Raw genomic sequence first — 12873 nt, 5'->3', positions numbered from 1 at the left:
GGGGTGCCTGGGTGGCTCGGTCGGTTAAGCATCCGACTTCGGCTCAGGTCATGATCTCACGGTCCGTGAGTTCGAGCCCCGCATCGGGATCTGTGCTGACAGCTCAGAGCCTGGAGCCTGCTTCGGACTCTGTGTCTCCCTCTCTCTCTGCCCCTCTCCCCCGTTCATGCTCTGTCTCTCTCTGTCCCAAAAATAAATAAAACATTAAAAAAAAATTTTTTAATGGGCAGAGGATCTGCCTAGACAGTTTTTCAAAAAATGCATACAGATAGCCAACAGACACATAGAAAGATGCTCAACGTCACTAATAATCAAGAAAATATAAATCAGAACCACAATGAGATATCACCTCATGCCAATCAGAATGGCTAGTATCAAAAAGACAAGAAATAATAAGTGTCTGGAAGGATAGAGAAAAAAGGAATCCTCATGTTGGTGGGAATGTAAATTGGCACAGCCACTGTACAAAACATTATGCAAGGTGTTAAAAAAATTAAAATAGAAATACCATATAATTTAATAATTCCACTTCTGGGTATTTACTCAAGGAAAACAAAAACACTAAAATTCAAAAAGATTATGGCACCCATATGTTTATTGCAGCATTATTTACAATATCCAAGATATGATAGCAACCTAAATGTGCACTGATAGACAAATAGATAAGGAAGATGTGGTATATATATTATATATACAATAGAATATTACTTAGCCTTTAAAAAGAATGAAATCTTGCAATTTGTGACAATATGGACGGACTTAGTATTATACTAAGTGAAATGAGTTATATAGGGAAAGATAAATACAATATGATTTCATTTATATGTGGAATCTAAAAAAAAAAACAAAACAAATGAATGAACAAACAAACAACAATAAAAGAGAAATAGACTCAAATATGGAGAAAAGCTAGTGGCTGCAGGATGGGGAGGGGGATAGGTGAACTATGTAATTCCTTTGGCTGAGAAAAAAAGATGCTGGTACAAAAGGAAAGTGAAGGTGATGATACTAACCAAGGCAGTATTTGCCCCACAATAGGAAAAAGACATGTAGAGAAGAGCAATCTTACAGTCTCAGAAAAATGTTCTAGCTGATAGTGGTTGGCTGGACAAACATAGTGTACAGACTTCCTCAGACTCCTCCAAAGGCAGTAGCACGCCTGGAAGTCAAGGAAACTGCTCTCACCCAGCTCTGTGGAAGCACAGCACATGAACCATAAACAGACTTCTTTTGGCTCCATGTACAGACAAATCAATATTTACTTTTTCAGAAGCAAGCACAGGTCTAAGGAAACTCGCAGCCTCTTTCTCAAACAGGACACAGTTCTTAATTCTATTATAAACATCCAAGTAAAGACAATAAATGTAGTAACTTTGTGGAGGAAATCCACCAAAGTCTATCCTTCCCTGGAATATTAACTCATCAGGTCCCCCTCCCTCTGTGTCCTAACAGCAATGTCTCTTGACAGGCCACAAGAACTCTGCATAAACTCAAGGACTGAGCAGAAAATGCCCTGCTCATTTGAGTCCCATGTCAGGCTCCTGATATCATCCTAGTAAATCTCAGGGCAGTTTTCAGGAATATGTTTGGACAATCCAGTCCTGAGGACTGGATCTGGAGGCGTGGGTATTCAAATCCCTGTACCCATCCACTGATCCAGCATATCAAGGTCCCTTTCTTCATTCATACCACTGATATGGGGGTGACTGGAAAACATGCAAGGGACGTCAAAGGTCCTCTTTTCTTCTCTTTATGAGCCTAAAATAAAACCTGATGATCTACTTAACGAGGCTTCTGGTGGAGGCAAACAAACAGCAGACCAGGCTCTAGGGCTGACAATGTCTCAGAGAGACCAGAAGAGCCACAAGATCTCCAGAGGTCTCCTACCACTCTCACCCTTCTCACTACACAGCTTGGAGTTCAGCCGACAATCAATGTATATAAATGACAGAGACAAGGCTAAGTTTACTAGAGTTCTTCCTCCTCTCAGATCCACAGATAAATTTACATTTTCCAGGATCACCTATAGTTAGATGGGGCTATACAACTGAGCCTGGCCAAAAAGATAGCATGTACCTCTTCCAGGTACAACCTTTATAGCCTCCTTGGTGTGCCCCACCTCTGGCCAGTTGCACGTAATCCACTAAAAACATGAAGCCCTAGAAAAGATGGAATCATACAATGGAGGAAGCTAGGTCCCTAAAAGACAGCATGGAAGAGAGCCTCCCTCCACATGCATTGAATGGATGTTGTCAAAAATAAAGTTGTATGTGTTAAACCACTGACACATTGGAATTGTTCATTTCAACAGCTGGCAAGTGATCCTGAGTAATGCTTCAGACAATGAGGAAACTGACATCCAATACTAGAAATATTACACAACAAGGAAAGCTGACATGGCTACTAAATGGTAATTCTAGGGGAAAGGTTGGAACAATTGACAATAATTGTATGTGCTTGCAATTGTTGATCCCATTGACAAGTTATTATGGTAAGTAGATGACCTTAGCAGAAAGTTGGCCAGTCTTCAAGCATATATTACTGTTGATAGAGACAGTCCATAGATGTGGAGTTTTGAAGAACCGTCCTACTGCTTGGAAGGTCAAAGTTTCAGAGAAAGTTTTAGATTGTCTTTAAAAAACAAAGACTCATAGAAACCAGCACTGAGAAGAGAGTAGATTATGTGTACAGTTGTCTTACTCATGTCAAATGGCTTTAGATAGACACCATTACCTACAAAGGCGTGGCATGGAAAAGACAATAAGGAAACAAAAGAAAAATTTTAAATTATGCTTAGGAAAATATGTGGGTGTGATTACTAGTCCATGGAACTGCCCTGATACAAATAGATCAGACACCTGTTTGTTTTTTGAGGATGTTTATTGCCAAAGATACCTGAGCTTGGCTTTTAAAGAAAGTTTTTTTACCAAGAATTAATACAATTATTGATCTTAATATTTTATGAGCTAGAAGCAGCCTCCAAAAGCAGTAATGCAAAAGAAGTCACACATTCCAATGCCTGTGTGATATAATGCCATGGAGAACAATGATGAAGACGTAACCCCTCAAAGACAGAACTAGAGGTTGTAGATACAATGGAGAGTTTCACCCAGAGAACATAACCAGTGTCTAGTTAGGGAACTTCCACCACTTCAGTGGGTAAAAATGTTGCAGTGTCTGCCCCCAAAATATTCCAGCATTACCATGAACAAGTTCCTGCTAAATGAATTCCATGCCTCACTTCCAGCTGGGAATCTTAATGACTGGTACCAGTGTCTGCTCCACCATTACATATGTGGTAGGAGGAGGAAAATGGCCTGTGAGGAATCACATCAGGACCTGATGGAGAAGACACTGCTCAAGATCTTGGACTTTGTGTGGCACACAGTGACTGCATGTGAGCTTGGGTGGTCTCCCTTGGGAAGACGTTAAGTATATATTACATGCAAGAGTCTCTCTACTATCATTTCTCCTAAGAGATGAATATTCATGGGGTGCCTGGGTGGCTCAGTTGGCTGAGCAACTGACTTCGGCTCAGGTCACGATCTCACAGCTCATGGGTTCAAGCCCCGTATTGGGCTCTGTGCTGACAGCTTAGAGCCTGGAGTCTGCTTCAGATTCTGGGTCTCCCTCTCTTTCTGTCCCCTCCCCTGCTCATTCTCTGTCTCTCTGTGTCTCTCAAAAATAAATAAATGTTTTAAAATTTTTTTAATGAATATTCAGGGGCACCTGGGTGGCTCGGTCGGTTAAGCATCCAACTTCAGCTCAGGTCACAATCTCGTGGTTTTTGAGTTCAAGCCCCACATTGGGCTCTGTGCTGACATCTCACAGCCTGGAGCTGCTTCAGATTCTGTGTCTCCCTCTCTCTCTGTCCCTCCCATGCTCACGCTCTGTCTCTGTGTCTCAAAAAAAAAAAAAAGAATAGGTGTTAAAAAAAAATTTTTTTTAAGAGATGAATGTTCAATGATGCAGCCTCTCCTGTAGGCAGTTGGATTTATGTGAGGAATGTGGCCAATGGGATGATGGAAAAAATGATGTAAATCTTTCCAATATTGAGCCCCTAAAACCTCCTACAAGATCTTGAACATTCTCTCTCTTTGCTTGTATGTCAGTCAGATTCAGAAGTACCTGTTGGAGATCCCTGAGAGCTTAATACACGGAGAATCCACAGATGAAAGATGCTTCAGGCCCTAAATGTTGATACAAAGCAAAGCCCCCATATTGGAATGGGTTTAGGTGAGAAGTAAGCTAGTTTTGTATTAAATTACTGTGATATCTTTGTTGTAATAACTAACTTTACTAGCTTTGATTAATTCTATATATGGTGGGTTTTGACGTGCACTGTCTTTGCTATCTGTAATCTGGAGCACAAAAACTTCAGAAAACTACATAGCTGTCCAGGGGAAGTCTAAAAATATATCTTAATCCCTAGACAAAGTGATTAAAAAAATGGATTTAGTTAACAAACATGCCTGATTTCTCTCTTGATTCTGTTAGTTCAATGACCATTAGTATTTTTACCTTTCTGCTCAATTGTAAAATTGGAAATAATGATAATTCCCAAAATTATAATCATAATTTCTCTAAAAGTAGTTTACCTCTTGGTAACTATCTATGCTAATTACTAACATGTTAACGACACACAAAGCACTCAACTAATTTTTGGTTGAGTAGATGAAGAAAGGAATAAATGTTATTATTATATGCAGTCCTTAGCCAATATTGCTAATGTAACTTCTTATTAAATACTGAAATACATTCTACACTTATCAATACCTGATTCATGTCATTGATTTGATTTTTATTTTGGGTGTCACTGAAGAAAAGAAAATTAGAGTATAAATTGTTATATTCCTTTTATTTTTTTAATTAATCATTTAAATCCCCATATGGCTAATAAGCAAGAAGTACAATATCTTCTACTTGAAGCCACTCCCTACCTCTTTCTAAGTGTTGGAGATCCCAGGAATTTTCACAACACAGAGATGTCAGTCCCCTTTCAAACATCAAGTAGAGATGGAGAGCTGAAATCACCATAGTATTGCTATTCCCGCTGGTAGCCACAAGAGAGCAGTGTTGACTTGCAGGCTATGAAGCATTTATTTACTCCTGGCAATAACTTCAGCCTTTGCAGATTCCCTGGCTGCACAGCTTTGATGTCCCACAATGGGCCTCTCAGGTCACATCTCTCACTGTTAACACCCAAAGACTTAGAAAATATCTGAGGAACAGTGTATCAGGAGAGATATGTACTAAGAGGCTCCCAAACTCCACTTTATTATATGCAGAAAATGTAGTTTTGTTCTTTCATTGCTTTGAGCATTGGTCATCTTTTTCCTCGAGGTAATTTAATTCCAGGAGATACACTGCTCTTTCTTCCTATTGGCTCTAGATTTAAATCTTCTCTGGTCCTGAAAATCAGTGTTCAATGGCTTCAGATATTCTTTTCCAAAAGGCTCTGTGTTCTTCTTGCAAATGTGACTAACCCGCAAACCAGGGAGTGTGGTGAGTGGCTATCAGTTGGCTTCCTCCTGTCCCTTTCTCATTAATACACCCTTTCCAGTACAACTGGACCATAGTCAGTCTGTGTTAGCAAAGTTACTCCACAGATTTTTCAGTTAACTTACGAAAGACCTTATTTTTTTCTTCCAATTTATTGAGATATGACATACAGCGCTATATAAGTCTAAGGTATACAGCATAATTGTTTGACTTACGTATACGATTAAATGATTACCACAAATTATCTAGTGTCTCACATGGATACAAAAAAAGAGAAGAAAAACATGTTTTTTCCAGGTGATGAGAACTTTTAGAATCTACTCTCTTAGCAGCTTTCAAATATACCAAACAGCAGTATTAACTATAGTCATCGTGTTATACATTACATATCCCATACTTATCTATCTTAAAACTGAAAGCTTGTACCTTTAAAATGCCTATTTAAAATGCCTTTAGTTTCTTCTACTTCAGTCTATCCATTCAAGACATGTTCAATAACATTTTTTGCTACAGGAGCCTCATGGCAAAGTTGTGTCTGCCCTTCAAGATCTGGCTCTTTGGGTAATCCTATTCCTCCATCCCCTTTATCTATGAGGACTCAGCCCAAACCTGTCTTAGAGCCATTGTGCCCAGTTCCTTAAGCCACCTGCACTGGGCTTCACAATTCTATGAAAAATTGTGGTCCTCTTAACCTGTCTCTCAAGGACCAGAATTGAGAGCCAACCTCAAGCATATATCTTGTCCATTCTTATGTTGAGAAATCTACTACTTAGAACTAAAGATGCATTGTAAACACTATTGATTAACTCTTCTCTTACCCACTTCAGTAGCATAAGCAAGGGGATATTTCCTAAATCGTTTGATGTACCAGAAGATGTGCTTGTCACTGTGAGTAATGACAACAGGTGTGCTGGCCCCCAATCCCTTACAAATCCTTAACACAAGTTGTAGTTTCTGTAACTGTGTATACCCACTTATAATTATGTTGGCGATTTGCACTGATCTAGAAAAGCCTAGTGAAGGGATTAAGATCTGAATATGACCAACTAACAGCGATTCCTCTTTGAGTCCCTTCTGGGTTTGCACCTGGGAGAAGCATAGCAGAGGCAGACAAAGCACTCCTAGAGAGACCAACAGAGTGGACCAAATGCTGGACAATATCACATGACAATCTGTCCTATTCCTATGAATTATATCCTTTCTGTTAGATTTCTTAAAGAATTTTTATTATCATCCACAGAAGAATCATGCACAGATACTGGTATATTGCAAGTGCTCAAAACATTTGAGCTTTTATTTTCATTGTCATGACTATAACTATTATCAGTATATAAGAACATTGGGATTATTAGTATAATTTTAGGCCACAGTGTTTGAAGTTGGCCCTTCTGTCCTCTGAGGGACAGTAGGAAGGTGGTGCTGTATAAAACTCTTCTAACAGCCATGAGATGGAGGGAGCCTTAAGAGAGAATTCTCTTGTAGAAAATGACAAATACTGAGTCACACCTGTGGCTGGGCTTGAGGAAATGAGAGCCAAGTCTAAGGACATTAAGAGTACCTTCTTGTAGACAAATGGATGTCATTTTCCTTTCCTGCTGTTACTGCATGTAGAAGAGTCCGCCCTGGAGCCCACAGCAGCACTGAGATGCAGTTACTCTGTGGAATCCCCATAATGTGATGCAATCACTCTCTATTCCTGCTGACAGCTAACTCCAAATTCTTTCACAGCTATGAAAGCTTCCCCTGTAATATTATGTTATACTGTCATGTCTCTTCGTGTACCTGAACAGGAGAACTTGATTCTGTGTCCAATCCCTGGGAGCCAGTGAACACTGGCAAGTCACAAGTCCTCAGACTCAGAACCAACAAGAGTTGTGTAATCATTAACTCTTGTCTCTCAGCCTCAAACGTACCCATCCAGATCTGCTTTGGGATGCAGATCTTGTGGGATCTGGGACTTGGACACTGGGACTCTTCTGTTAGTTAGACACCTGGCTCCCTGTTAGTTTCCACCCAGAGAGAACAACAGGAAAAGACTGGAAGGCTGAAGCAGGGCAAGGGATACTTGCTTCTTCCTGTCTGTTCTTATCTTGTCAGTATCCCCAAGCATTGGCTCTTCACCTGGCAGTGGAATTGATTCTAGTCTCCAGAGTTGGTTGGTTGGTTGGTTGTATATTGAGTTTCAGTTTTATTTGGGTTTGGGTTTGGTTTGGATTTGGTTTTGGAACTCCCAGGGTCAAATCAGCCTCACTGAGCTCCCTCAGAGGTAGCAGCAGGATAGGGATCCATCCTCAGAGATCTGAGTCCCAGCTCTGAGGGCCCCTCTTCTGAGCTACTGTGACACTAGTACCAGTTCAAGGCAGCACCTTCCTCAGCGTTGTGAGACACAGCCCCATGGGCCCACTTCCAACCTTCTAGGGCCCAATGACCAAACTCTTCCCAAGTGTAAGGTTCTTCCCACAGGTGCTACTCTCCATTACTTCAGTATCCCCTGTTTTAGTTTCTAGGTTTCCAATATCCATTTAACCATTTGCTTACATTAAATAATCTGAAAATAACCAGTATGACTTTTCTTCTCCTCACCGGACCCACTATTATCCAGAAACCTGACACTTTGCTATGTCTTCTCACTTTCAACTATAGCTCTTGAGCAAAAGTCAACAAATCAAATAAGACTTGATTTTCAATTCACTGGTTGTGTAGCTTAAACATTTAGGGGAAGTGGCCAACCCAACGTCCTGGTCAGTTTCCCCATTTTCTGGGAAATGGCTTCCTTCTCTCTCTCCCCCAACTTATCCTCATTTCTAAGACTCCCTGAAGATGGTGATACTGCATAAGATAGAAGAGGAAGTTGGTATTGCTATATGTTATTATGAACGTTCTTCTCCTGTAGGGTTGCAGATGCTTTGTTGGGCAGGATTCTGTCATCTCTGAGAACCCACTAGTTCTCAAGAAAGTAGGTATAGGCGGGAAATAGATATCCAGAAGGACAAACCACAAGCAAAGAGAGTAAGGTAGAAGTCAGGTATCCAGCATCAGTTGCATTTGAAGGGGAATTTCTGTAGAAGGAACCTGGGCTTTGGAGTCTGGATTTTGATCTCTGCCATTTTCCAGATAATGTGGTCTTTAGCAGTTTCCAATCTTAAAAAGCATCATTTTTTTTCCTACTATGTAAAAAGGAAGTAATGACACCTTCAGAAATGTTGTGAAGATTAAATTTACTTAAATAAAATTGCCTGGGCTCAACACAATTAAGGAATATCAGTTTCTTCCTGTTGTCTACCTTCACCAAAATCAGGTGAAGAGAGTAATGGAAGAAATCTGGGTCAGTTATGAAGTGAGCTTCAGAGTATATAGTAAATACTCACCAAGCTTTTTTCCAATACACTGTCTAGGCAAAATCACTGAGGAGAAGGAAGAAAAGAAATTAGATCTATTTCATATATTCACATCCCTGTCCCCATCAATTTCTTAATTCCTTGTTTTATCTCTTTGATCTGAACCTCATAAACAATAGGGTTCAAGGCAGGGAGTATGAGGTGATGAAGGACATTGAGCAGGATGAGGATGTCCATGGGGACCCTCTTTCTGGCCATGTTTGTCAACACCACAACCAGCAGAATGGTGCTGATGAACAGGATGAGGATGAAATGAGAGTCACATGCGTTCAGGTCTTTGACAGCAGCCCCCTCAGCCTTGAACCTAAGCACAGCTCTTAAGATGAAGGTATAGGAGAAGATGAGGATGAAATCCGAGCCTATTAATGTCCAACCAGCCACAAATTGGCAGATGCCATTAAGGGTGAAACTGTCACAGGAGAGCCTGGACACAGACAAGTTGGCACAGATTCAGTTCTCAATGACATTTTCCCACAGTAATGGAGCTGGGAAGAGAGAATAGGAATAGGTACAGTGAGTAGGGCATTTCGTGTGATTATGAAGAAATTAGCCTTGGCCACAAATTGGTCAGTGATTCTGGAAGGATATTGTAGTGGGTGGCAGATGGCCATGTAGCGATCATAGGCCATGACCCTGAATGTGCAGGACTCCATGGGGAGGAAGCTGTTCATGATAAACATCTGGAGGAAGCAGGCAGAAAAGCTGATGGACCTGAGGTCAAACAGAAGATGGCCAGGACCTTGGGGATGACAGTCAGGCAGAGCATGATGTCCAGCAGGGAGAGCAAGCTGAGCAGGCAGTGCATGGGCTCGTGCAGAGATGCCTCCAGCCAGATAGTGGTCAACAGGGTGGTGTTGGCCCCCATGGCCAGGAGAAAAAGGAGGCTGAGGGGCGGGGACAGCCAGTGCTGCCAACTCCGGTAGTTAGGGAAGCAAATGAGGAGGAACTCAGAGACTGGAGCAGTGGAGTAGTTGCTGGGTGAGGAGGCCATGGAATGAATCTTGAGCTGAGGTTTTTCTGGACTATTTGTATGGGCAGATACAAGAAGCAATTTTTTTTAGTCCACTTCAAAAGTGTGCCTCTTACTCTTTAGGCAGCTAGTGATAAATAGGAGACTCTTCTTGAATAGGCAAATCCCAATCAATATCATAGACTGGTGAGACTCAACAAATAAAAGCTATGGTCTATGAAGGAAAAGGAATCAGTGAATAAACTAACATTTGAAAGGTGAATAGTGATAAGGAATAACCTCACAACATTAAAAATGTGCAACAAATTATGTCAGTATGATACCAGTGTAAGAAAAATAAAATGTTAATAGTATAAAAAAGGCCAAAAGCACACCTAGTTTTTACAATTATCTAGTGTACGATGAGGGTGGCATCAAACCTATGGTGGAGAAAAATATCCTTCAATAGGCGTTTTTGAGATAATTATTGGCATTGATGTGGGATGTAAAACCTTTAATTACCTGCTCACCTACTACCATATCCAATATGATTTTGGATTGATAATTTTGTTGTATCCCCTCCACAAACTCATGGTATACTAGAAGAAAATAGAATGTCAAATTGATTAAGCCAGTCCTTTGCTAAAACCCCAATCTATTTGAATACAACCACTCACCTTTCAGCACCTGTACCTGATCATCCCAAGTGCTCTTAGAATAAGCCTAAAGTAACAGAAATGGCTGCTTTTACTATACAGTTACCAACTTTAAATGAGACCTCAGTGCTTCCTGTCCATCCTAAAAAACTTGCCTGATCAACTTTCCCTTCTTCCAAAACCTTTTTCAAAACTTCTTCATTCTGTTCAAACCTCAAACTCTACTTCTTCTCTTAAAAGATGACATCAACCACTACCTTGCAGAGAAAAAAGGTGTGCAATGAGATTTTTCTTCAACTTCCCAAGACAAAACTTACCAACCTATTTGCACATTCTCCCATCCTTTCCTTGTTTCCCCCCATTGATATAGAATCTGCCCATACTCAATGCATCAAACCTTCCACTTCCTACACTGAATCGTAGCCCTTCTAGCCTTGCAATTACACTATCAATTGTTCCCTAATTTGGAGTCATATTTCCTTCTTCAGTGGATCTGCCTTGTCTTTCAAACATTCTCCAGTATCTTTCATTTTTAAAAATAAAAATAAAAAGGCTCTTTATTTCCTTCCAGCTATTTTTCCATCTCCCTCCCTTCACATCCAAATTTCTTCCAAGCACTGCCACACTCACTGTCTCCAGTTCTCACCTCACATCCATTCTACAGTTCACATCAGCATGGCCTCCTTCTCCATTAGTTCCACAAAATGCCTCTCAAAAAGATCACCTGTTGGGGTGACTGGGTGGCTCAGCTGATTAAGTACCCAACTCTTGCTTTCAGTTCAGGTCATAATCTCACAGCCCTTGAGAGGGAACCTCCTGTTGGGTTCTATGCTGACAGTGGAGAGACTGCTTGGTATTCTCCCTCCCCCTCTCTCCCTGCCCCTCCTCCATGCTCTCTCTTTCTCTCTCTCAATAGATAAATAAACTTTTTAAAAAATCATCTGTCGATTCTAAATCTTGCTAAAGCAATGGACCAGATCCTCTTCCTGACATACTCCATTTGGTTTTGTTTGCATCACAATATCCTGGTTTATCTCACACCTCTTGGTGTCTTCATTTTCTCTTACATGTCTTTTTTTATCCACCACTTTGACATCGGTTTTAAGGTTCAGTCCTGAGTTCTCTTTGATTTTCTTCTCTCCTCTGTGCTAATCTCTTCTACCCTGTCTTCCATTTCTTTTTTCCATATGCTCAATTACCATCTCCATGTTGATGATTACTAAATTATATATCTTGCCTACACCTCCTAAATGCCTACTTGATATACCAACTTGCATCTTTCACAGATATCCAAAATTCACCAACTCTAAAATTAATTTACCATTTTTCTTCCAAGCCTGGTTGTCTAGCATCTCTTCTCTCATTGAATAGCATATGTGTATGGGCTATTCCACAACTCATAGGCTAGACACCATCTTGAACATATCCTTCACCTGTACTTCCCATTACAAACCCACCACCAAAACCTGTCAAATATGCCTTTTAATTAGCTCTTGGATCTACATCTCCATCACCACTGTCACCAGCCAAAAAACAGTATCATTGTCTCTTGAGTGAAATTTACTGGAATTGCCTCTTAATGCATTCTAGGTTTCATTATAAAACCCTTCTCTACATTGAAATCAGAGAAATATCTTCAAATATAAATATTATCTTGCCACTCATCAGCTTAAAATATGCTATTGGCTTCTCATTGTTAATAGGCAAAAAAACAAAATCCTTAACTTTATTAGATACAAGTTCATGAGAGAAGAAACCATGCCTGTTGATGTTTTTCATCACTATATGTACAGTGTATAGGTAGATTCCTTTATAGGTGCTCATAGTTACTTGAATAAATTATTTAATAAATAAGAAAATGAATGAATGAATGAATATATCATTTGCCTCCTTTCCCATTTTCCAGTCTAATCTGATATGTCTCTCTCTCTCTTCTGGGGCTTCCAGAGCCCCAGCCACACTGTCTTTTTTCAGATCTTCAAATATAACATGCACTTTCTTCTCCCACTTCTCTTGGAAGACTGTGCATCCCATGTTTCCACACATACATCCCTTTACTTTTTTCCATCCTTAATATCTCAGTTTGAATATTCCATTCTCTGCGAGGTTTTCTCTAATCCTCTCCAGACAAAACCAAGGTCTCCTATTTTATGTTCTCATAGCACTTTGTACCCCCTCAACACAGTTGATGTGTATGTAATAATTTGGTTAAATACTCCTTCCCCCAAGTCCAGTTAGACATTTCATGCCATGACAGTAGAGACCATGTTCACCAGTTGGCGCAGTACTTGGCATGAAGTGGTGCCAAATAATATTTGTAGAATAAATTAATTGTTAGTCTTATGAGCAGAGTGATAGAGGGACACAA

At 40.3% G+C, this 12873-nt stretch overlaps 1 pseudogene; it reads right to left on the bottom strand.

Annotated features, from left to right (window-relative positions):
• Window positions 1–8948: 8948 nt before the first annotated feature.
• On the bottom strand, window positions 8949–10008 carry LOC121021188 (olfactory receptor 56A1-like; annotated as a pseudogene).
• Window positions 10009–12873: the final 2865 nt, after the last annotated feature.

The sequence above is a fragment of the Herpailurus yagouaroundi genome, unplaced genomic scaffold (assembly GCF_014898765.1).
Source record: "Herpailurus yagouaroundi ecotype Mexico unplaced genomic scaffold, PumYag 255, whole genome shotgun sequence".
Lineage (NCBI taxonomy): Eukaryota > Metazoa > Chordata > Mammalia > Carnivora > Felidae > Herpailurus > Herpailurus yagouaroundi.
This window is presented reverse-complemented; position numbering and strand designations above follow the sequence as displayed.